The sequence below is a fragment of the Caretta caretta genome, chromosome 4 (assembly GCF_965140235.1).
Source record: "Caretta caretta isolate rCarCar2 chromosome 4, rCarCar1.hap1, whole genome shotgun sequence".
Taxonomy (NCBI): Eukaryota; Metazoa; Chordata; order Testudines; family Cheloniidae; genus Caretta; species Caretta caretta.
The window spans coordinates 137,821,508-137,845,905 of NC_134209.1; the positions used below are offsets into that span (position 1 = coordinate 137,821,508).

The 24,398-nt window shown below is 43.7% G+C and overlaps 1 protein-coding gene across 2 annotated transcripts in view; it reads left to right on the forward strand.

Moving 5' to 3' along the window:
- The first annotated feature begins 179 nt into the window (after positions 1-179).
- The window catches only part of CTBP1 (C-terminal binding protein 1), a 418,690-nt gene continuing 394,471 nt past the window's right edge, over positions 180-24,398 (forward strand). For both annotated transcript variants that reach the window (XM_075128112.1, XM_075128113.1), the window contains exon 1: positions 180-402. The gene's annotated coding sequence lies outside the window, so the exon portion shown is untranslated. The remainder of the gene's footprint in view (positions 403-24,398) is intronic.

The following is a 24,398-nucleotide window of genomic DNA, read 5'->3' on the forward strand; positions in this document are numbered from 1 at the left end:
TAGTCTAAATGGATATTTAAAAAATATTTTAAAAAATCACCTGTTTTAGCTAGGAGCAGTTTTTTGCGGGCTTGAGTTATAACCCCCTGCGAATAGGGGTTTAGGATGGAAGTGCTGACACAGACTGAACTATAGAGCAGTGTCCGTCGTGCTGCTGTAATAATTGCCCGGACAGTGTTTTCTGCTTTCCCATTACTGTGTTCTGTTCCTCTCTAATTCACTATTTTTAAACTTTCTGAGAAGTTTGATATTATTTAGAGCACACAAAGTGCGTGGAATAACCTGAGGAGTAAAACTGTTCAGTAGCATGGACTTGTTAATCTCAGCCTGATCTTGTCAGTAACAGCAGAGCAGAGGGAGAGGGAGAAGGAGAGGAACTCCGGCTGGGGCAGCGCTCCAAAGGTTTGTCTGTTATTTTATGGATAAATTACGTCTCAGCACCAAACTATTAAGTATGCGGAGTGTTGTTTGTAATCTGTAGATTCCGCAGTTGCGAAAATGTGTGTGTTTAGCTGTATTGTTTGTTTGCAACGGGGAAGATTTGCCTGTGTGTGTATGGAAGAGAGCGAGTGTGTTACGATCTGGGAAACGCTGAAGAAGAAGAAACCCTGTTGGTTCTCCATGCAAATGACCGCTTTGGTTGTAACAAAAGCCTTGATGTTGGGCTTGGAAAAATGATCTGACAGTGTAACAACCCCAGGCCACTTTCGCCATGTTTTTGTTTATTCATGTTTCATTCCGTTTTCCGTAGCTATCTCACAGATGTTTCCAATTTCACTGTTTTTACACTGTCGATCCTCCTTTTTTGGAGTTAGCAGTCAAATGTGTGAAAGAATGTTAACAAAACAGAGAGGTGTTGCAGATGTTTATACTTTAGTTCTTGCGTTGCGCTTGACGGTATTGGCAGAGGGATACAGTACATATGAAGGAACGTCAGAAGCATCTGTTTTAACTACGGAGCTTGTAATTTCTAAATGTGCCCATTGTAACTTGGATTTTAACATAAGCAGATGAAGTGAACACATTCCTGATACAATATGTCCAGTTAGTATCCTTTTTGGTTGTTACTATTTCTGGGGGGGGGAGATAAAAATAAGAGCGAGGAAAGGAATATATGTGACACAACATGTATGCTCCTAGATAAACTCCTGCCATCTCCTAGTGCCTTTAAATATTTGAACAGCTTCTGTTAAGTCAAATAAAATTGGTTACCATGAGAAACAAAAAAGTATAATAGAATAGTTTAAACAGACTAATGAAAACGTTAACAAGGAATTGCTTTAGAAATATTCCTAGAATGGTAGTAGTGGGAAAAATCGTTTAAACAGAATTAGTAGTAACACATTTAAACCTTTTAGCCACGGATGAACCTGGAAAATGCTCGCTCTCTTCCCCCCTCCCCACCCCAGAAATAACCTGCAGAGATGAATGATGAATCTTAATGTCATATATATTGATATATTGAAATGTAATTTTGTCTATTAACCACATACAAACAGTTGGTTTATAAAATTGCATGCTTGTTGAACATATCAAGACATACACCTATAAAACCTTAAATCTTAAAGGACAAAATGATTCAATGTCCAGAGCTACTGTTTAAATCAAACGTATGGTGAGATGTAAAGTTACTTAAATCCTCGCTCACTATGCATATGTGGATCTCATAATCTCTCTTCATAGGCTGGAGATTAAAGAGAAAAGGATTACAGAATCTAGAGAATTTTTTAGCAGAAGACCTGTAGCCTTACTCTGGGAATTAACATTGAAGAGGCTTTTAAGGAGGGGCAGGATTGCGGTAAACATTTTGTTGTAGTGTATAATCGTAATAATTCTAGAAATGGATCTTTCTTGTTGGTTCTGAATGATCACCAGCCAATTGTATAAGTGTTCACATAAGTGAATGGAATCAATCTTTTATATGTTTCATAATAATAAAGAACCTTCCTGCCCCAACAAAAGCAAAACAAAAAACTTTGCATAGATTTTTATGTCACCAAGTAGCAATATGGGTAAAGCATGTCATTCTATGCATTGTATCCACTTGTTTTTTGTTTTTCTGAAATAAAGCGTTTTTCTTTCTTGTCTGAAAATAAAGCTTTGAACGGCTTCCCCATTTTAAAACATGAATATGATACTTGTGTGTATATATATATTTGATTGCTTTCTAAAATTTGACAGTATCAAATGGAAAATGGCCTACGCGGAAAAAGAAGTTTAAATAAAACCAGAAATTTCATATTGTGGTCAGTCTTTATTGTGGTAATTAAGAATGGAGCCTAATAGACTTTGACCATGCTCCTACTCCTGCTTCAGCTGAGAAGAAGTTAAGGTGCTATGTTACACTTTTTGCAAAAGTGTTTCAGCTGATGAAGCAGACCATTTCATATGGACAGGAAAGTCATGCTTATTTGTTTGGAGAAAAGTTGCTGATCATACTGACTCTTGAAGGAATGGGACAAAGAAGAGGCTAAGTGGAGATACTGGTTACTGATTAATTGTGTGGAATATGGAAAGAATGTGAAAATTTTTCTTTTAATTGTTTATTGTGAAAAAGTTTTGGGAAAACATTATTATTACAAATAATATTTTTTGTAAAAAATATATATATACTTCTAATGTACTGGTGGAATATTTGACTTTTTAAAGTACACATTAGAACTAGTAGTTCAGCATAGTCCATCCTGGAATTTGTCAATAGCAAATCTTATAAGCATTTAAATGTTTTATTGGGACTCTTTCTCAGCCTCCTGTGTCAGGACATAATCCCACTCTTTCTCCTCCCAACTCCTTGTATCTGTTATGAAACCTGTGGTTAGAAAGCCCTGAATTATCTTGATGAAACACCATTCAGTGAAAACACATGAAACTGAATTGCTTAGATTGGAAGATTGTTCAGATTAGTGTTCAGAATTATTAAAATATATTTACAAATTAGTGTGAGTTATATTGCTGAAACTGTATTACAATACAAAAATAATATTTAACACAGTTATTGCAGTTCCACAAAAGCATTTAAGAAATACCATTAGTTGTGTTATGCTCTACATGCTTTATTCTTAGTGACCAGTGGGGGGGGGAGGGAGAGGCGGCTGTATATGGGGGGTTTTTTTGTTGTTTTTTTCCTTTATTTGAGGAGTGGGAGTAAAAAAAAAAAACAGTAACCCCTCAGGTGATATAGTACAATAGCAATGATTAGTTATTTTTAGTTTGGTATCTTATTTATTTATTTTAGACATAAATGTTTATTTAAGTAAAAGTTGCTAGTTTTATGTAGAAATTGGTTATTTGTCCCAGGAGGTAAATTAATTTCAAATACATCTTGTACTCAAATGAGTTGACATACATAATCACTTGTACCTTCAATTCACGTTTCATTATGTTGCTTTGTTCAGAGTATACACTATCTTTTTTTTTTTTTTTAACAACACTGTGTATATATTTGACATATGTCAAGAAAGGGATGCAATATGGCCTAGTAAACAGAGCAATAGAATGGGATTCAGGAGACCAGAATTCTTTTCCTGGCTCTGTCATTGGCTTGTTGTGTGACTTGGGCAAATCTTGTCACTTATCTGTGCATCAGTTTTGGTTTCTGTAAAATAGGGACAGTGATACTTTGTAATGTGTATTTGAAATCTACTGATGAAAAATGCAATGTAAGAGCTAGGTATTATTATTTATTGACAAAATGGGATGGAAAGCTCTGATGGCTTATCATTAGTATGCACTCATCATGGATGATGGGTGAACCACCCCCCCCGGCCCTGCCCCTTCCACCCAAGGTCCTGCCTGCCAGAGCCTTGAGCCCCTCCAGCCCCATGGCAGGAGGAGCCCCAGCCAAACTGTCCCAACCCCTGGTCCAGTCTGAGCACCAGCCTGAGATCCAGCCTGATCCCTGGGTCAACCCGAGCCGCCCTGGACCGCCGGCCAGCCTGAGCACCAGCCCAGGCCACCAGCCGAGCCCCAAGCTCCAGGCCACCAGCCCAAGCTCAGACCACACCGGCTTAGAGGGAGAGGGGGAGCAAGGGTGGGATCTTGAGGTGGAGCATGGGAGGGGACCCCAGGCTAGGTTAGGGGAGGTTTAGCCTCCGCTGGCCTATTATACATGCCGCCTATGGAGCTCATGTGACTTCTTGGTGGTGGTTCATCTGAAGGCTTTTTATTTGCAACTGGGCTGGCATCCAAAATTTAAAATGTCCAGTCACTAGTGGTTTGACACACTAGCAAACAGCCCAGATAAAATGATGGTGTGTGTGCAATCAGGATTTTTAATCTTAATTTTGACACTTGGATTTAAGGGAGAAATTGTGAGAGTGGGATTTGGACGTGGGGGGGGGGTTATCTCTAAAAATCCAATAAGTACTTTTAAAATGAAATAACAAATGGTGTATTTCCTCAACTCTAAATAGCTCTGTAATAACAAAGACTTATTTTGTTTTAAAATTTAAAACCCATGAATTTTTTAGTTGACTTGTTCAGATTGGCTGGCTGAGACTCTGTGCTAGAAAAGTAAATTTAACAATAAATTTGTTGTAGGCTAAAATATGTTTAAAAAAGAACAACAACAAAAAAACTCCCAACCCCTCATCCCCTTGCTCCTTCCCTTCCTTCTCCCCCCCCCCCCCCCCCCCCCCGCCTGCTCCACAACTTCTGGCCTTCTCAATTTCTGCTCGCTGACTATACTGGATTACTGAATCTTTTTGGTCTTGATTTTGCAAATAGTTATGCATATATTTAATCTTAAATAGTCAACACTTTGAAGTCAATATGTCTGCTCAAGTGCTTATAGTAAGAACATGATAAAGTTTTGCAATCTTGTACTTCTTAGTGTCTTCTACTGTAACTTGATCATATGGAATGGATATGGCAGTCAAACTGAACTGACATTCTGAAGTGTTACAAGCTGTCCCTTAGGTTAGGTGCACTTTAAATATATGATCCAAGACAATTAGGAAAGAAGTAGGAATGGTGCTCATCCACATCTATTTGTACATCATAGAGTCTTGTGTAAATTGATCTTAGACTGGATATAAAAGTATGCAGGATAATTTTATTTTGAAGAAGTATGCACCAAACAGCTTAAAAAGCATTAGACTGATTTCTCAGCCTGTACAGTTCTAATCTATTATATGGTCATTTACCATAGTTTACAACAGTACTCGTTGTTTATGATTGCTTAGGACTGATCAGTCCTAATCAATATGCCCCTTTGCCAGATTGAAGCAGTTGAATGTCAAAACCGAATGGTAAAATGTTAGGAAATTATGGTTTGAAAGACTCCCTGCATTTTAAGAAGATTCCATAGTTTTCTTTTGTGTCGTTCTGCTTCAAATATCTGTCAAAACTGTCTTGATCTTTGTTGATAGAATCAGTCTTTGGTCCCTGGTTGAAACTGCTATCATTGCAACACTTAGTTTGCAACAACTGGAAATAATTTAAATGGAGACTCTAACTTGTTTTTATATATATATATATATATATATATATATATAAACCCTTTTAAAAGTTTGAAAATAATTTTCTCCCACTAATTTTCCATTTAACAGACTTTTTTTCTTATGGTGAGCAAGCCAACACGGCTAAATTTTTTGTAAATTTCTTTGTACAACAATATTAGCCATGTCTGCACAACTCCTGGAATCTGAGTTCAGTAGTAATATGAAAAGCATTATTTATCCTATATAAATAGTGGCTGCTGTTTAGATTTCTCAGTAAGAAAGCGATGGAGTTCTTTTAGCTTTAAAAATTAGAATCCAGATCACACTTTGGACCTAGTAAATTATAACATTTGTTACATGGGTAAAACTCAGAGCCTAAATTACTTGACAATAACGTTTATCTTAATTTTCTTGCAAGTAGAGAATCCTTGCAACTTCTGCTGCATTCTTAATACATTTGTTTGCCTTTCTAAGATGGCCCTGTCTAGTGACCTCTTGTCAGACAAGAAACCCATCTCCATTTTATTCTTCACTGAAGTAATGGAGTCATGATAAATCACTATGTTGTGTTTTGACTGTTGCTACTGCAGGCTGAAGTGTGTTCCTCCTTTTTGCTATTGTCAAAAGGTGGCAAAATAAATAACTTTTTTTTGTAAAAAGAAAGCTAATGAGAGGGAGGATGCCCCTGAACAGCCCCTTCCTGACCCAGGGCAGCTGGTAAGCACCGAGGTATAGGAAAGGGGATTATACCTACCTCGCAAAGCAGTGGTGAATACTGGAATCCCAGAGCTGGAGTCCCAGAAGAGCTGTGGGAAGGAAAGAGTCCCCACGGAGTGCTTTTGCAACCAGTGCACCTGGACCTCTGCAAATGTCTGGGCTCCATGGTGTACTGCATATGCCCATGAAAACTTTGCTCGGTGCACTGGGCACTCGCAATGGGGCTGGGGCTAGCTGTGCACAGTGTGGACCTGCTGGCAGTGCCCATGGCTTGCTTGGGGGTCAATCAGGGTTCACTTGGAGGCTGGGCACACCACATTCAGCCTTTCCTGAAAAGTTGGTAGAGTTGGGCAACTCAGGAGCAGTCAGGCACAGTGCCCCACAGAGCACCGGTAGCAGTAGGGGGCAGAGGCGGAGGCTCTAGGACTGTGCTCTGCTGCGGGCTGGTACCGTGCTCCTTTGCAACCTTAATATTCTTTTAATGTAGTTTTTTGTATATGTATATTGAAAAAAATCCAATTCATGAAGATATCTTTAAGAGTCAATGTCATTAGTCTACTGTTTTTCTTATTAACCTGACAAGGAAGGATTTGAGATATCTGTACTTTCAGCAATAGAGAATTTAGATACTATATTCATATTATGGCCATGTCTACACCACAGAGTTAAGTCAAATTAAGTTATATCAACTGTCATAAACTGTCGTAATTACATCTCTTGTGCATGGTCACACAACACTCCTTTGTGTCAGCGGAGCATGTCCGCAGCTGTGCTCTAGCACCAATAGAACAGTGCACTGTGGGTCGCTATTCCACTATGCAAATCGCCACTTTCTCCTGCTAGGAATTCTGGGATTGGATCGCAGTGCCTAATGGGGCCGGATCACCTCCATCATGGGGGCATCTTTTCCGTCCCATAATTCCAAGGTCTTCCAACTGCATTTCATGGCGTTCTTTAACTGTCCCTGTAAACTTTGCACTTGCTATCTCTGCCTGAAAGCATAGATCTTGAACTACTCACCAGTCTTATGATAGGTGTTTTGAACACAGTGCAGCTGATCCTGCAGTATTTCATGAGCTGCGAATCTCAAAAGGAATCCATGGTGCCTGTCCTGCTGTGTGCCATGGAAAGAAACAATTCAAGTTTTATGTTGGCAAGTTTCATGGAGCAGCTGCACACGGTGGACTGTTGCTACTGGGCTCGGGAAACAAGCACCGAGTGGTGAGATTGGATTGTGATGCAGGTATGGGATGATGAGCAGTGGCTGCAGAACTTTCGTATGCCCAAAGTCACTTTCCTTGAACTGTGTGCAGAGCTTGCCCCCACCCTGCAGCGCGAGGACACCGAAATAAGAGCTGCCATCACAGTGGAATAGCGAGTGGTGATTGCAGTGTGGAAACTGGCAACTCCAGACTGCTACTGGTAAATGGAAAATCAGTTTGGAGCTGGGAAGTCCACCCTGGGGGTTGCGGTGAGGCAAGTATGCAGGGCAATTAATCGCCTCCTGCTACAAAGGACTGTGACTCTGGGCAATGCAGGAAATAGTGGATGGCTTTGCAGCAATGGGATTCCTTAACTGTGGCAGGGTGATAGATGGCATGCATATCCCAATTTTGGCCCGAGACCATATTGCGACAGAGTACTTCAACAGAAAGAGCTACTTCTCTATGGAATTGCAGGTGCTGGTGGATCACTGGGGTCATTCACAGACATCAACTTGGAGTGGTTAAGAAGGTGCATGACACACATATCTTCAGGAACACTGACCTATATAGAAAGCTGCATGTAGGGACTTTCTTTCCAGACCACAGGATTCCATTAGGGGATGTGGAAATGCCCATAATGATTCTGGGAGACCCAGCCTACCCATTACTCCCATGGCTCATGAAACCATACACCGGAAACCTTGACAGCAGCAAGGAGCACTTCAGCAACAGGCTCAGCAGGTGTCAAATGACTGTAGAATGTGCACTGGGAGATTAATGGGTCACTGGTGCTGCCTTTTGGGCATGTTAGACTTCAATGAGGAAAATATTTCCATGGTCATAGCAGCCTGCTCTGAATCATATTTGTGAAGTGAAGGGGGAAAAGTTTCCCCAGAGGTGGAGTGCTGAGATGCCACTGTGTTTGAATTTCTGTTGCAAACATCCTGTGTAGATCACAAATAAAGAATCACTGTCTTTGTAAGACTCAATTTTTATTCAACAGCAATACACAGATTAACACAGCTAAGGTCCACCTATCGAGGAAGGGGAAGAGCATATTTGGATGCAGATTGGCTAACCTAGTGAGGAGGGCTTTAAACTAGGTTCAAAGGGGGCAGGTGACCAAAGTCCACAGGTAAGTCAAAAACATGGAGACCTGGGAGAAGCGTCAGAATTTCAGGGCGAGCATGGGCTGTTAGAGCAGCGATAAAGGAGAGACGAGACAGAACTGCTGGGGGTGGGGGGATCAAATCAGTATCTTAGAAGTCTGTATACTAATGCGAGAAGTATGGGGAATAAGCATGAAGAACTCGAAATGCTATAAATAAACACAACTATGACATAGCTGGCATCACAGAGACTTGGTGGGATAATATGCATGACTGGAATCTTGGTATAGAATGGTACAGCTACTCAGGAAGGCGGGCAGGGAAAAAAGGGGAGGGTGTGTTGCCTTATATATTAAAAATGTATATACTTGGACTGAGGTTGAGACGGAAATAGGAGACAGACCTGTTAAAGTCTCTGGGCAAGGATAAAAGGGGTAAAACACAAGGGTGATGTCATGGTAGTGACTACTACAGACCACCTAACCAGGAAAAAGAGGTGGATGAGACTTTCTTTGAACAACTAACAAAATCATCCAAAGCACAGGACTTAGTGGTGATGTTGGACTTCAACTACTCAGACGTCTGTTGGGAAAATAACATAGCAAGGCACAAATTATCCAACAAGTTCTTGGAATGTATTGGAGACAATTTTTCATTTCAGAAGGTGGAGAAAGCTACTGGGGAGAGGCTATTCTAGATTTGATTTTGACAAATCGGGAGAACCTGGTTGACAATTTGAAAGTGGAAGGCAGCTTGGGTGAAAGTGATCATGACATGATAGAGTTCATGATTCTAAGGAATGGTAGGAGGGAGAACAGCAAAATAAAGACCGTGGATTTCAAGAAGGCGGACTTTAGTAAACTCAGGGAGTTGGTCGGTAAGATCCCATGGGAAGCAAGTCTTAGGGGAAAAACAATTGAAGACAGTTGGCAGTTTTTCAAAGAAACATTATTAAGGGCACAAGAGCAAACTATCCCATTGTGTAGGAAAGATAGGAAGCATGGCAAGAGACCACCCTGGCTTAACCAGGAGATCTTCAATGATCTAAAAATAAAAAGTCCTACAGAAAGTGTAAAGTAGGTCAAATTACAAAGGATGAATATAAACAAATAACACAAGTATGTAGTGACAAAATAAGAAAGGCCAAGGCACAAAACGAAATCAAACTAGCTAGAGACATAAAGGGTAACAAGAAAACATTCTACACATACATTAGAAGCAAGAGGAAGTCCAAGGACAGCATAGGCCTGTTACTCAATGAGGGAGGAAAATAATAACAGAAGATGTGGAAATGGCAGAGGTGCTTAATGACTTCTTTGTTTCAGTTTTTACCAAGAAGGTTGGTGGTGATTGGACGTCTAACGTAGTGAATGCCAGTGAAAATGTGGTAGGTTCAGAGGCTAAAGTAGGAAAAGAACAACTTAAAAATTACTTAGACAAATTAGATGTCTTCAAGTCACCAGGGCCTGATGAAATGCATCCTAGAATACTCAAGGAGCTGACTGAGGAGAAATCTGAGCCATTAGCAATTATCTTTGAAATGTCATGGAAGACGGGAGAGAATCCAGAAGACTGGATAATGGCAAATATAGTGCCAATCTATAAAAAGGGAAATAAGGACAACCAGGGGAATTACAGAGCAGTCAGCTTAACTTCTGTGTCCGGAAAATAATGGAGGAAATAATTAAGTAATCACTTTGCAAACATCTAGAAGATAATAAGGTGATAAGTAACAGCATGGATTTGTCAAGAACAAATCGTGTCAAACCAACCTGATAGTTTTCTTTGACAGGGTAACAAGCCTTGTGGATAGGTGGGAAGCAGTAAACGTGGTATATCTTGACTTAAGCAAAGCTTTTGATACTGTCTCACATAACCTTCTCATAAACAAACTAGGGAAATGCAACCTAGATGGAACTACTATAAGGTAGGTGCAACTGATTGGAAAACTGTTCCCAGGGAGTAGTTATTAACGGTTCACAGTCATGCTGGAAGAGCATAACGAGTGGGATCCCTCAGGGATCAGTTCTGGGTCTGGTTCTGTTCCATATCTTTATCAGTGATTTAGATAATGGCATAGAGAGTACACTTATAAAGTTTGCGGATGATACCAAGCTGGGAAGGGTTGCAAGTGCAGCCTTTGGAGGATAGGATTAAAATTCAAAATGATCTGGACAGACTGGAGAAGTGGTCTGAAATAAATAGAATGAAATTCAATAAGGATAAATGCAAAGTACTTCATTTAGGAAGGAACAATCAGTTGCACACATACAAAATGGGAAATGACTGCCTAGGAAAGAGTACTGCAGAAAGGGATCTGGGGGTCATAGTGGACCACAAGCTTAATATAAGTTAACAGTGTAATACTGTTGCAAAAAAAAGCAAACATCATTCTGGAATGTATTAGCCGGAGTGTTGTAAGCTGATTAGGCCTCAGCTGGAGTATTGTATCCAGTTCTGGGCGCCACATTTCAGGAAAGATGTGGACAAATTGGAGAAAGTCCAGAGAAGAGCAACAAAAATGATTAAAGGTCTAGAAAACATGACCTATGAGGGAAGATTGAGAAAATTGGGTTTGTTTATTCTGGAAAAGAGAAGACTGAGAGGGGACATAACAGTTTTCAAGTACATAAAAGGTTGTCACGAGAAGGAGGGAGAAGAATTGTTCTCCTTAACCTCTGAGGAATGGACAAGAAGCAATGGGCTTAAATTGCAGCAAAGGAGGTTTAGGTTGGTCACTAGGAAAAATTCCTGACTGTTAGGGTGGTTAAGCACTGGAATAAATTGCCTAGGGAGGTTGTAGAATCTCTATCATTAGAGATTTTTAAGAGCAGGTTAGACAAACACCTGTCAGGAATGGTCTAGATAATACTTAGTCCTGCCATGAGTGCATGGGACTGGACTAGATGACTTCTCGAGGTCCTTTCCAGTCCTGTGAGTCTATGATTTCTTACAAGGGATGTGACAGTGAGCAGCACTTGCTGAAGTGAGGATCTCACAGCTTCATGTAAGTCCAGCTGTCATAATGGAAAATATCCTTAGGGGTGGAGTGCAAGGGGTACCGCGACAGGCCAGGAATGTGAGAGGAATGTGTGTGGGGAGTTTGGGGAGGGCAAGGAATGCCATTCTGTATGGACTTCAGTGGGAGTCAAGCATGCATGTGTTCTGCCTACAGCTCAATCAGGGACCTCAGCATCTCTATTTGATCTTCCATAAACTTTATTATCTGCTCCTGACCCTGTCTCCTCTCTTGGCTGTCCATTTGTAGTTTCTCTTTTATTGTCTCTCTCCACACTCTGTGCTCACTATTGGCCTGATCTGACGATTGGAGCAATTCCTGAGCCTTCTTACTCCTCTTCATTCTCCTCCTTGTCTGGTTGGGGCACTCCGCCAGTGTGTAGAAGCTGGCCCTCAAGGGCACAATCTGCAAAAGCAAAAGAAACAATACAGAGTATTTGGTGCACACGCACAGACTTGAATCATAAAAATTACATACACCTCTTTCTCACTTTCACTTGGCAAGCACGCAGCACGGCTTGAGTGCTAAACATGGTAAGTTCTGCCTGAGTTGGAGTAGGGGGTGTAAGATAAGACAGGGTCTGGGTGATTTCAGAAGGGGATCAGTACAGCACCTGAGGACAGTATTCTGAATACTGGCACCATTTTCCACGGGGAGGGAGGGGGGGTTTGAAGCTGAAATCACACTACTGAGGGTTACTGAAGATGCAAGTGTGCATTTCCTGCATGCGTGCAGCTTCAGACTGGATTTGTATGCTGCGTGCCTGTGCGCTGCCTAGTTTCCTGCAGAAGTAACTGCTGATTGGTTAAGCAAAGTTTCCTACAATGGGGCAAGAAACAAAGCAGCTCTGCTTTGGCAGAGGACTGCAGAGTATGTGCAAGAAAGTTTCCTAGAGATCTCTATAGAGGATTCCCAGGAGATCTCAGTGTGCATTAACAAACTTTTCTGCAGGGCCCCACTGCGTAGCTGCACTGGGTAATGTAAAGCGGATGCTAACAGTATCTAGTGTTGTTAATTTCTATCCCTTTTGCTACATGCACCATGTAACAAATAAAGGACACCTCTACCTCATGTAACCATGCACCATCAAAGAAAAAGTACGTACCTGAGTTCTCCTTTCCTGCTTCAGGCATGCCAGACCTGGACTGCTGAGACTGGCTAGACCCCATCAGAATCCAAAAGAGGTCCTGGCTTCCCACACCATTGGATGAGCCTGTCCCACATCCTCTTCCAACTTGACCACCTTGTCTGCCACTTTGTCCTCGGAGTTGACCAAGCAACAGTTGGCCTCCTTTGCAGGGCTATCCTTAGGATTTATGGGGCCCTATGCAGTATTATTATACTGGTGCCCCTATGTCGGATGGCAGCCCAGGCTCGCAGCCCCAGGGGTGGGGCGTGGGTGAGGGATGAGACAGCAAAGGATAGCCAGAAGCCCAGCCCGCCTCACAGTGGTGGAGAGTCACAGTTCCCTGCAGAGATCCCCGTACCCTCTCCCTCACGCAGAATGGACGTGCAGAAGGTACCTAATTAAAAGCACAAAACTTGGGAATAAAAAATGTCAGTCACAGGTTTTTTGAAATGATCTGAAGTTTGTCAGAGATTTATTTGCAAAAACTTTGTCGTAAGGGCAAGTCAGCTGTCTTGCTGAATACAACATTAAATATTATGGAATACATGATACAGCTCTTCTCTCTTTTACAATTTCTTAATCAGTATTTCTAAGCTGATATTATATTTTAAATGTACTCTTAAATCTTCATAAAGTAATCATTCCAGATTACTATATATTTAACTCACTGAAACAAAGACATTATTTTAAATGAATCAGTCACAGAGGTTTAGTGTGTTCGTAACAATGTTCATTGCTTTTAGAAAAAGGGAACACTAATTTACTTTTTGTGATCTCCATAACAATAAACATGTTTATGAAATTTTACCAACTGTAAAAAATATGTTTCCAAAGATTTTAGGCATAACAAATTTCAGAGTAACAGCCATGTTAGTCTGTATTCGCAAAAAGAAAAGGAGTACTTGTGGCACCTTAGAGACTAACCAATTTATTTGAGCATAAGCTTTCGTGAGCTACAGCTCACTTCATCGGATGCATACTGTGGAAAGTGTAGAAGATCTTTTACACACACAAAGCATGAAAAAATACCTCCCCCCACCCCACTCTCCTGCTGGCAATAGCTTATCTAAAGTGATCACTCTCCTTACAATGTGAATGATAATCAAGGTGGACCATTTCCAGCACAAATCCAGGGTTTAACAAGAACGTCTGAGGAGGGGGCGGGGGGGTAGGAAAAAACAAGGGGAAATAGGTTACCTTGCATAATGACTGAGCCACTCCCAGTCTCTATTCAAGCCTAAGTTAATTGTGTCCAATTTGCAAATGAATTCCAATTCAGCAGTCTCTCGCTGGAGTCTGGATTTGAAGTTTTTTTGTTGTAATATCGCAACTTTCATGTCTGTAATCGCGTGACCAGAGAGATTGAAGTGTTCTCCGACTGGTTTATGAATGTTATAATTCTTGACATCTGATTTGTGTCCATTTATTCTTTTACGTAGAGACTGTCCAGTTTGACCAATGTACATGGCAGAGGGGCATTGCTGGCACATGATGGCATATATCACATTGGTGGATGTGCAGGTGAACGAGCCTCTGATAGTGTGGCTGATGTTATTAGGCCCTGTGATGGTGTCCCCTGAGTAGATATGTGGGCACAGTTGGCAGCGGGCTTTGTTGCAAGGATAGGTTTCTGGGTTAGTGGTTCTGTTGTGTGGTATGTGGTTGTTGGTGAGTATTTGCTTCAGGTTGGGGGGCTGTCTGTAGGCAAGACTGGCCTGTCTCCCAGGATTTGTGAGAGTGTTGGGTCATCCTTCAGGATAGGTTGTAGATCCTTAATAATGCGTTGGAGGGGTTTTAGTTGGGGGCTGAAGGTGACTGCTAGTGGTGTTCTGTTATTTTCTTTGTTAGGCCTGTCCTGTAGTAGGTGACTTATGGGAATTCTTCTGGCTCTATCAATCTGTTTCTTCACTTCCGCAGGTGGGTATTGTAGTTGTAAGAATGCTTGATGGAGATCTTATAGGTGTTTGTCTCTGTCTGAGGGGTTGGAGCAAATGCGGTTGTATCGCAGAGCTTGGCTGTAGACGATGGATCGTGTGTGTGAGCAGGGTGAAAGCTGGAGGCATGTAGGTAGGAATAGCGGTCAGTAGGTTTCAGGTATAGGGTGATGTTTATGTGACCATCGTTTATTAGCACTGTAGTGTCCAGGAAGTGGATCTCTTGTGTGGACTGGACCAGGCTGAGGTTGATGGTGGGATGGAAATTGTTGAAATCATGGTGGAATTCCTCAAGGGCTTCTTTTCCATGGGTCCAGACGATGACGATGTCATCAATATAGCGCAAGTAGAGTAGGGGCGTTAGGGGACGAGAGCTGAGGAAGCGTTGTTCTAAGTCAGCCATAAAAATGTTGGCATACTGTGGGGCCATGCGGGTACCCATAGCAGTGCCGCTGATCTGAAGGTATACATTGTCCCCAAATGTAAAAATTCTGGGTGCCCCATCATCTCAGGCATTGGCACCCTGACAGCAGGATTGTCTGGCTATGTAGGCTCCCTCCTCAGGCCCTACGCTACCAGCACTCCCAGCTACCTTCGAGACACCACTGACTTCCTGAGGAAACTACAATCCATCGGTGATCTTCCTGATAACACCATCCTGGCCACTATGGATGTAGAAGCCCTCTACTCCAACATTCCACACAAAGATGGACTACAAGCCGTCAGGAACAGTATCCCCAGTAATGTCACGGCTAACGTGGTGGCTGAACTTTGTGACTTTATCCTTACCCATAACTATTTGACATTTGGGGACAATGTATACCTTCAGATCAGCGGCACTGCTATGGGTACCCACATGGAGCGTTGCACTGTGGGTAGCTATCCCACAGTTCCTGCAGTCTACGCCGCCCATTTGAATTCTGGGTAGAAATCCCAGTGCCTGATGGGGCTAAAACATTGTCGCGGGTGGTTCTGGGTACATATCGTCAGGCCCCCATTCCCTCCCTCCCTCCGTATCTGCCCTTGCTTTCAATAGTTTTGCGCCTTTTTTCTTGAGTTACCTGTGCAGACGCCATACCATGGCAAGCATGGAGCCCGCTCAGCTAACCATCACCGTATGTCTTCTGGGTGCTGGCAGACATGGTACTGCATTGCTACACAGCAGCAGTTTATTGCCTTTTGGCAGCAGACAGTGCAGTATGACTGGTAGCCGTCGTCGACGTAGTCCAGGGTGCTCTTTTAACCAGGCGCCCGGGCAAACATGGGAGTGACTCAGCCAGGTCATTTCCCTTGTTTCGTCTCATGGCGATTGAGTCCTACCGGCAGTGCACTGTCTTTTAATCTGCAACTAGCAGAAGATGATGGCCAGTAGTCATACTGCACCGTCTTCTGCCGAGCACCTAGGAGATGACGATGGCTAGCGGTCATACTGCACAGTCTGCTGCCAGCAAGATGTATAAAGACAGATGAAGTGGCTCAAAACAAGAAATAGACCAGATTTGTTTTGTATTCATTTTCTCCTCCCTTCCTCCCTCTGTGAAATCAATGGCCTGTTAAACCCAGTTTTGAGTTCTATCCTTGAGGCTTTGAGTTCTATCCTAGAGGGGGCCATTCACTTTCTCGCAAAGCCACTCTCTTTGTTGATTTTAATTCCCTGTAAGCCAACCCTGTAAACCATGTCATCAGTCGCCCCTCCCTCCGTCAGGGCAATGGCAGACAATAGTTCCGCGCCTTTTTTCTGTGCAGACGCCATACCACAGCAAGCATGGAGCCCGCTCAGATCACTTTGGCAATTAGGAGCACATTAAACACCACACACATTATCCAGAAGTATATGCAGCACCAGAACCTGGCAAAGCGAAACCGGGCGAGTAGGCGACGTCAGCACGGTGACAAGAGTGATGAGGACATGGACACAGACTTCTCTCAAAGCACGGGCCCTGGCAATGTGGGCATCATGATGCTAATGGGGCAGGCTCATGCAGTGGAATGCCGATTCTGGGCCTGGGAAACACACTGATGGGACTGCATAGCACAGACTGGTGGGACCACACAGTGTTGCAGGTCTGGGACAATTCCCAGTGGCTGCGAAACTTTCGCATGCGTAAGGGCACTTTCATGGAACTTTGTGACTTGCTTTCCCCTGCCCTGAAGCGCAAGAATACCAAGATGAGAGCAGCCCTCACAGTTGAGAAGCGAGTGGCAATAGCCCTGTGGAAGCTTGCAATGCCAGACAGCTACCAGTCAGTCGGGAATCAATTTGGAGTGGGCAAATCTACTGTGGGGGCTGCTGTGATGCAAGTAGCCAACGCAATCAAAGATCTGCTGATATCAAGGGTAGCGACCCTGGGAAATGTGCAGGTCATAGTGGATGGCTTTGCTGCAATGGGATTCCCTAACTGTGGTGGGGCCATAGACAGAACCCATATCCCTATCTTGGCACCGGAGCACCAAGCCGGCGAGTACATAAACCAAAAGGGATACTTTTTCAATAGTGCTGCAAGCACTGGTGGATCACAAGGGACGTTTCACCAACATGAACGTGGGATGGCCGGGAAAGGTACATGATGCTCACATCTTCAGGAACTCTGGCCTGTTTCAAAAGCTGCAGGAAGGGACTTTATTCCCAGACCAGAAAATAACTGTTGGGAATGTTGAAATGCCTATATGTATCCTTGGGGACCCAGCCTACCCCTTAATGCCATAGCTCATGAAGCCATACTCAGGCAGCCTGGACAGTAGTCAGGAGCTGTTCAACTACAGGCTGAGCAAGTGCAGAATGGTGGTAGAATGTGCATTTGGACATTTGAAAGCGTGCTGGCGCAGTTTACTGACTCGGTTAGACCTCAGCGAAACCAATATTCCCACTGTTATTACTGCTTGCTGTGCGCTCCACAATATCTGTGAGAGTAAGGGAGAGACGTTTAATGCAAGATGGGAGGTTGAGACAAATCGCCTGGCTGCTGGTTACGCACAGCCAGACACCAGGGCGGTTAGAAGAGCACAGGAGGGCGCAGTACGCAGCAGAAAAGCTTTGAAAACCAGTTTCATGACTGGCCAGGCTACGGTGTGAAAGTTCTGTTTGTTTCTCCTTGATGAAACCCCCTGCCCCTTGGTTCACTCTACTTCCCTGTAAGCTAACCACCCTCTCCTCCTCCCTTCGATCACCACTTGCAGAGGCAATAAAGTCATTGTTTCACATTCATGCATTCTTTATTAATTCATCACACAAATAAGGGGATAACTGCCAAGGTAGCCCAGGAGGGCTGGTGGAGGAGAGACGCACCAGGAGGGGTGGTGGAGGAGGGAAGGACAAGGCCACACGGCACTTTAAAAGTTTAAAACTTATTGAATGCCAGCCTTCTGTTGCTTGGGCAATCCTCTGGGGTGAAGTGGCTGAGTGGCCAGAGGCCCCCCCCCCACCGCATTCTTGGGCATCTGGGTGTGGAGGCTATGGAAATTGGGGAGGAGGGTGGTTGGTTACACAGGGGCTGTAGCGGCGGTCTGTGCTCCTGCTGCCTTTCCTGCAGCTCAACCATACGCTGAAGTATATTAGTTTGATCCTCCAGCAGCCTCAGCATTGAATCCTGCCTCCTCTCATCACGCTGCCGCCACCTTTCAGCTTCAGCCCCCTCTTCAGCCCGCCACTTACTCTCTCCAGCCCGCCATCTCTCCTCCTGGTCATTTTGTGCTTTTCTGCCCTCTGACATTGTCTGCCTCCACACATTCGTCTGTGCTCTGTCAGTGTGGGAGGACAGCATGAGCCCAGAACATTTCATTGCGAGTGTGTTTTTTTCGCCTTCTAATCTTCACTAGCCTCTGGGAAGGAGAAGATCCTGTGATCCTTGAAACACATGCTGCTGGTGGAGGAAAAAAAAGGGACAGTGGTATTTAAAGACACATTTTATAGAACAATGGGTACAGTCTTTCACGGTAAACCTTGCTGTTAACATTACATACATAGCACATGTGCTTTCGTTCCAAGGTTGCATTTTGCCTCCCCCCATCACGTGGCTAGCCCCTCCCCCCTCCCCATGGCTAACAGTGAGGAACATTTCTGTTCAGCCACAGGCAAACAGCCCAGCAGGAACGGGCACCTCTGAATATCCCCTTAAGAAAAGCACCCTATTTCAACCAGGTGACCATGAATGATATCACTCTCCTGAGGATAACTCAGAGAGATAAAGAACGGATGTTGTTTGAATGCCAGCAAACATACACTGCAATGCTTTGTTCTACAATGATTCCCGAGTACGTGCTACTGGCCTGGAGTGGTAAAGTGTCCTACCATAAAGGACGCAATAAGGCTGCCCTCCCCAGAAATCTTTTGCAAAGGCTTTGGGAGTATATCCAGGAGAGCCACAAATGCCAGGGCAAATTAATCATTAAACATGCTTGCTTTTAAACCATGAATAGTATTTTAAAAGGTACACTCACCAGAGGTCCCTTCTCTGCCTGGCGGGTCCAGGAGGCAGCCTTGGGTGGGTTCGGGGGGTACTGGCTCCAGGTCCAGGGTGAGAAATAGTTCCTGGCTGTCGGGAAAACCAGTTTCTCCCCTTGCTTGCTGTGAGCTATCTACAACTTCATCATCATCATCATTTTCCTCGTCCCCAAAACCTGCTTCTGTGTTGCCTCCATCTCCATTGAAGGAGTCAAACAACACAGCTGGGGTAGTGGTGGCTGAACCCCCTAAAATGGCATGCAGATCATCATAGAAGCGGCATGTTTTGGGCTCTGACCTAGAGCAGCTGTTCGCCTCTCTGGTTTTCTGGTAAGCTTGCCTCAGCCCCTTAAGTTTCACATGGCACTGCTTCGGGTCCCTGTTGTGGCCTCTGTCCTTCATGCCCTGGGAGATTTTGACAAATGTTTTGGCATTTCGAAAACTGGAATGGAGTTCTGATAGCACGGATTCTTTTCCCCATACAGTGATCAGATCCCATACCTCCCGTTCGGTCCATGCTGGAGCTCTTTTGCGATTCTGGGACTCCATCATGGTCACCTCTGCTGATGAGCTCTGCATGGTCACCTGCAGCTTGCCACACTGGCCAAACAGGAAATTGAAATTCAAAAGTTCGCAGGCCTTTTCCTGTCTACCTGACCACTGCATCTGAGTTGAGAATGCTGTTCAGAGCGGTCACAATGGAGCACTCTGGGATAGCTCCCGGAGGCCAATACTGTTTAATTGCATCCACAGTACCCCAAATTCGACCCAACAAGGCCGATTTCAGCGCTAATCCCCTTGTCAGGAGTGGAGTAAGGAAATCTATTTTAAGAGCCTTTTAAGTCGAAAAAAAGGCCTTCATCGTATGGATGGGTGCAGGTTTAAATCGATTTAACGCTGCTAAATTCGACCTCAACTCCGAGTGTAGACCAGGGCTTAGAGTACCTTTCCCAGATCTGAAGAAGAGCTCTGTGTGGCTTGAAAGTTTGTCTCTCTCACCAACAGAAGTTGGCCTCATAAAAGATATTACCTCGCCCACCTTGTTTCTCTATTCATAGCTTGTCTATTATTATGATTATTTTAGGATTGGGAATAGTGCACAAAGAAATAATTTATGATGGAGTTTGCCTGAGTTATTGAAATAATTATAGGGAGAAAAAAGCATCTAGTTTATCTGTGGCTCTCCTAGATGAAAATCATTAGCAAATGACGATTGCTGATCAGATCCAGGTAAATCACATCCAGGTAAAACATTCCTTCACTCTTTTTAGTACTTTAGGATAATACTATAGCTAAAACAACAAGGAGTCCTTGTGGCAGCTTAGAGACTAACACATTTATTTGGACATAAGCTTTCGTGGGATACAGCTCACTTGATCAGATGCATGGAGTGAAAAAAAGTAGGCAGGTATAAATACACAGCACATGAAAAGATGTGAGTTGCCTTACCAAGTGAAGGGGTCAGTGCTAACAAGGCCAATTCAATTAGGGTGGATGTGACCCATTCCCAACAGTTGACAAGAAGGGGTGCTAATATTTTCATACATGAATTTTAATTTGAGATCAAAGCTTCTTGCCTAAATAACAATGTTTCAACCAGTCCTCCAATTTTGTTTATAAGTAGATTTGAGACTATTCTATGTTTTTATCTTTATTATATGTCCTGGTTTCATTATTTTGGTTTTTTTGGTCACTTTTCCCTAGATTTCCATCTTCATTGCAACTTGTATGGTATAAGTTGTCCAAGTTGTCATGCATCGTGTAGGCCAGGTGCGTGTGCGGGGGAGGGGGGAAGGTCCAGTCTCTTGGTGATCTGCATTGTTATCTGTAATGACAAACTTTTAGCCAAAGTTATTCTTTCTCTCTCCCTTACATAACCACATTGTATTTTTGGGCAGCTACCATGCCAACAATAATTTGCATATTCCACTACTTTATAGTCATGAAGCTGTAAGTTGTCAAGTTGGGTCCATCAATTCATTTGCTGAGAATCAAATAGTTTTTATGCTCCCTTCAGCTTGTTCTCTGCTTTCTAAATCTGCGCATGGGTATTTGTATGTGGTTATGTAAGGGAGAGAGTTTTAAAAGCACTTAAGTGATTTAGGAGCATCAGTTGATAGGCCAGTGTGATTTGTGCTCTTAAATGCCTTATGTGCCATACAAAATCTCCTCCCCCTCAACCCCAGAGCACGTTAGCTCTTTCTAGAAAACTGTTGCTAGTTTAAAAAAAAATGCTGGTTTTAAGGACCAAAACACACTGCTTTTGGGCACACTGAATCTACAGACGTGAATTTGCTTCTTATTTTGGCTGGCCTGCTGTCTTATCTCTAGAGTTGTGTAGATGTTTTCTCAGTCCTCGTGAGTTTACTGTAATTATGGAGTTAAAGAATCTCTTAGATTCCAAGGCCAGAATGGACCTTTGTGATCATCATCCTGTCCAGTGGTTTTCAACTTTTTTCATTTATGCACCACCCCCAAAATTTTTGAATGGAGGTGCAGACCCCTTTGGAAATCTTAGACATAGATTGCAGACCCCCTGTGGTCTGTGAACCACAGGTTGAAAATAACTGATCTAGTCTGACTTCCTATACAATACAGGCCATAAACTTCCCCAAAATAATTCAGAGAGCAGATTTTTTTAGAAAAACATCCAATCTTGATGTTAAAATTGCCAGTAGCATAGAATCCACCACAACCCATGGTAAATTGTTCCATTGCTTAAATTGTTTCAATGGTTAATTAACCTCACTTTTAAAAATGTCTTATTCCAGTCAGGATTTTTCTAGCTTTAACTTCCAGCCATTAGATCATGTTATACCTTTCACTGCTAATACAGAAGCCCATTATCAAGTATTTGGTCCCCCATGTAGGTACTTACAAACTAATCAAGTCATGCCACTTTCCTTCCTACCTATCTCCTTATGTTTCCTCATATATAGTAATATGCTTTCTTTTGTCTTTTCCATTTCCATACTGCCCCCTTCCCCCCCACAGAGAAAATACCTCTCAATAATCCATTTGTCTTTTCTAAAATATCCCCATCAGGCTCTCTCCCAATTCACTTTTCCACTAACCCGCTGACACATCTGCACTCCCATCAGGACTTCAAAAATTTACCAGATTGCTATTAACCGGAAGAAAACTAAAATGAAGAATCTCATTTTTCTTTGAGTAGTGTTCCTCTGGATGCTCCATTGTAGGTGTGTCTGTGTCCCAGTGCTGCTGATCAGAGAACATTGGTAGCAGTGTCTGTCCAGCTCACGCATGTGTAACCCACACACTTCTTGGCTGTGGTGTTCTGTCCCATCTAGTAGAGTTACAAGTGCGGGCTTGTCCGGGATTTCAACTGGGAAGTCTCTGAAGCTCGGGATGTGCATTCTCAGGTAGGGAAGTATGTAACCCACACATGTCCTGGGTGTGGTGTTCTGTCCCCTCTAGTGGGGTGGGGGGAGATTTCTCTACAACCTTAGATAACAGCCAGTTGGCTTTTAGCTCATGCAGTAGAGGCTCATGCACTAAGCTCCAGAGGCCCCAGGTTCGATTCCCGCCTGCCGACAACTGGGGTCTAGCAGAGTTACACATGCCCTGCTCCTCGCCTGCCACAAGGCTAGCCAGCGTGAACAGATGATCCTCCCACCCCCCCACCCTGTTCCTTCTCTACTGCCCCTGGCTAGACAAGGAGCCTCTCGGCCTCCATACAGATGGATTTCTGGTGTGCAATGGATCTTTTGGTGTCTGATGCACCGGATTCTCCTCTGCTCAGTACCGGGGTTCCAGTACTGAGTTCACCCAGAGCCCTGGACTCACTGACTTCCTGGCATGCATCATTCTTTACTTCATTAGAGTCAGAAAGTGAGCGAGAGGACCTTGTTTCCCAATGCTCTTCTCACCCACCATACAGAGCCCAGTTCCACTATGGACATCTGGCATACTGCACCTCTGACCCATACTCTCCCTGATTTTGGCAACTGTGGGCTCCTTCCCATCACAATGGCCATCCTGGGACCCTTGGCAGGCCAAAAAGCAACAGGCCCTCATCACCGCTAGTGTGGCCTACAAGCAGCTGGGGAAGTACTCTCCTTCAGTTGCTGCCTCAAGGGCCTCAGAACCCCCTGAGTAGGCAAGGGAGGAACCGGAGTTGAAGAAGAAGTCACTCCTCAAGCTCACTTCTTGGCATTGTCACCAGACAAGACGGTGATGGCCCTTCCGCCATCTGTGGTGGATTATTTTAAATTGTTTCAAGACTTGGCACAGAGGGTGGCAGAGGCACGATAAATACCTCTACAAGAGTCGACTGAGTCACACCCAAGCTGGTGGACATTCTACATTCCTCCACCTCTTCCAGAGCGGCCTTCCCTGTTAATGAGACTCTACTAGACCCCTCCAAGATGATATGGCAGACCCCTGCATCCATCCGTCCAACTTGCAAGTGGGTGGACAAGAAATATTACGTGCCAGAATTTCTATTCTCACACCCAGCTCTCAATTTAATCATTGTGGACACAGTTAATTCTAACAGTCGCCAACACCAATTTAAGTCCACCCCTTACAATTAGGACTGGAAGTATCTGAATCTTTTTGGCAGGAAGGCTTACTCCTTGGCCATCTTCCAGTTCAGAGTGTGAACTATCAAGTCTTGTTGCCTAAATATGACTATGCCAAGCTTAGTTCTTATTCAGCAGCTCCCCAATTCTCATAAGGAGCAATTTAAAGCTTTAGTCAATGAGGGCCAGCTGGTAGCTAAAACATCTCTCCAGTCTGCACTTAATGCAGCTGACATGGCAGCTCATTCTATCTCAGCTGCCATTGTGATGAGATGGGATTTGGGGCTTCACCTATATGGCTTCCCAAAGGTGGTCCAAATGACAGTGGAGGACCTCCCTTTTGAAGGGACAAAATTATTTGCCGATAAGACCAATGTCTCCCTTCACACATTAGAAGATTCAAGGGCCGCTCTTCGAACCCAGTACTCATCTCAAAAAGAGACCCTATGAACCTCAGAAGAAGCAGCCCAGGTTCCCCAGGTAAAAGATGTTGGGATCTCTGCAAATTTCCTGTCAACTCTCCACCTCTAAGAGAAATTTTGATGGGTTGGTTGAGCTGCCCCTAGAACACTCTCCTCACCGCTGCATCACAATGGAAAACCCCACCCATCCTTTCAAAGACCATGTCTCTCCATTCTGCAGCACCTGGGAATGGATAAAACCAACAAATGGGTGCTGGAGATCATCCGGGATAGATACTTCATCCATTTCTCCTCCCTTCCCGTTCCCAAGCACTTTTCCCCATCCCTCTTCAGGGACCCTTCTCATGAGAGCCTGCTACATCAGGAGATTATCTCCTCAGAGTAGGAGCCATGGAGCCAGTGCCCATACATCTAAGGGGCAGAGGCTTCTATTCTCA